Raw genomic sequence first — 2,322 nt, forward strand, 5'->3', positions numbered from 1 at the left:
TAATAAGTTCTTAGACGTACCTATCAACCAAGAGTAGTTTCTAGACTATTAGCAAAAGGCTTTTGCTTACCTAAAATGTTTTAGAATTGAGTCGACAAACTGTGCTTAATTCTTCAATGGTTTTAGGGTCTTGGAATCATTTTATTCACACCTGCCGGAACAATAAAATCAAATAAAATGCTAATAACTTGTTTGAATTGCATGGTTGCTTTAATTTCAAGTTATTATTCATGATAAATGTTTAGACTTTGCATACTTCAATGTATGTTTTAATTATTGTTTATAATTAAATATCTTGCACTGCAGTAAATCCTTTTAGAAAGGTAACAGTAAATTTCCTCGATTGGTAGTGAATCCAAGAACGATTCACGGAAATGAGAGAAAGTAGCAATTTAAAATGTACGTTTCTTTTAGCGACTTTTTATGGTTGTTTTCGAATATTAAAATCGAATGGCAAACCAATTGGTGCTTGTGAATTCAAAATACAATGTAGTTTTGAGATCATAAAGCATTGAGTTTAATACGCTCAGCTTTACCAATGGTTAACAACCTAATATCTTTGTCCATTTAATTCTCGAATGAGTCTAGTCCCTATACATTCGAATAGATCGATGCTTAGAGAACTTTAGAAGCTTCTGGTAAGATCATCTAGTTGAAACAAAATATTCAACATAAATTAAAATGGTAAAGAACCTTGTTGGTGACATTGGACATGTCTAACAAAGTATAAAAGTCAACACTAAAGAATTCAATTCTTAAGACTATAAGAAAGGGTACAAGAAATAGGAAAACGAGGAACAAATGAAAGGAATTTACGATTCCGTTTCTACCTATAAATTTGTGTTTAAAGAGAAGTGACCTAGCAATCAAACTTCCTTGGTATCATATACCGCTTGAGGTTCTTACTTCGGTAATAACTCAAACAATGGAAGCTAGGATACACTAATGACCTACAAGTGGGAAATGAAGCATGGCAATGCTACATTAGTTGTAGGGTCATCTAGTTTGTTTTAAGTCCTTTCAAAGGCTGGAACTAAATGGCTATTTTGTTCCATAATCAGCATACCTAAATTTCTGCTTCAAACACAGAAAAACTCACATTCAAGAAAAACAAAAACAATGTTTGTTTGTTTATTTGAATGAAATGGTCAATTACGGGTTGAGTCAATATGTTTGATTAAAACAAACAACTCTTTAAAGAACTTTACTAGGTTCAAATCAACCCCTTGATTTGAGTTCCACTAATCTTTGGCATTGTTGCTTAGACCATATCAACAAGTTAACATTCAAAAGCTCTATTTTGATGGACTTTTGAAAATTGGTTGATTTCTAGATCAACTTAAGACAAGCTAGTCTTACTTGTTGAAAGTAACAAAGAATATGAACTATTGTTAGAACGCCTAGACGATAGAGTTCAAAGCTAAAGAAAGGTTTTATGACTTTATTATTTCACATGGATTTGAGTGAATATAGGTTTATTTACTCAAATGTGATATAAGTTGAATCTGTTTGGCTAGTTCAAAGATTCAGAAGTATAAAATCCACTTGGCAAGAAATCATAAAGATCTAGGTTAGATCATGTTGATGATTACTTGAGACCAAATATGATCATCAATGATTGTGTGTTGTAATTTCACAATCTAGGTCCATAAGATATGGCATATCTTAGTTGGAATAATCGAAGTCAATTAGCACTTGATTCGATCAATGATGAATCATAAAGGCTTTTCCTATAATTTCTAAAACAAAATGCTCAACTACCACCAAACTAAACCAAATTCGTCAAAGCTATTGAAAAGTAATTTCAGAATAACTTTTCATAAAATATATCTAGAGAGTTGCAAAACTTAGTGGGAGCTTAGTGTTTGTCATTCGACAAACTAAGGCCCAAGTATAGATATATGTTTCATTGTGATTCATTCAAATGAGACACAAGGGTATTGTTTCTACCACGAATTTTTGAGAACATAATGTTTGTTTGCTCGAAATAATGTCCTTTTGGAGATTCATTTCCAAAATGACAAGTGGGAGAAAATAGACCTCGAAAGTCTTCGAGGCGAACAACAAACATAAACGGACATTCCGGAGGCTTTTCGAAGTGCTTCAGAAAATCCGAACTTATTCTGTAAGGACTTTACAAGTGGCTTTAAAGAATAGACATCTCTTAGAAGACTTTACAAGTGCTTCAAGGAGAATAGAATATTCAAAGGACTCTCAAAGTGCCTGTTGATATTCTATTGTTTGATGTTCTATACCCAAGTAGGCATAGAATTCAAGTCACTGAAACTATGAGATTCTTCTATTAGATAGTGAAGAAACATA

Source organism: Spinacia oleracea, chromosome 4, assembly GCF_020520425.1.
Source record: "Spinacia oleracea cultivar Varoflay chromosome 4, BTI_SOV_V1, whole genome shotgun sequence".
In the NCBI taxonomy this organism is placed as follows: domain Eukaryota; kingdom Viridiplantae; phylum Streptophyta; class Magnoliopsida; order Caryophyllales; family Amaranthaceae; genus Spinacia; species Spinacia oleracea.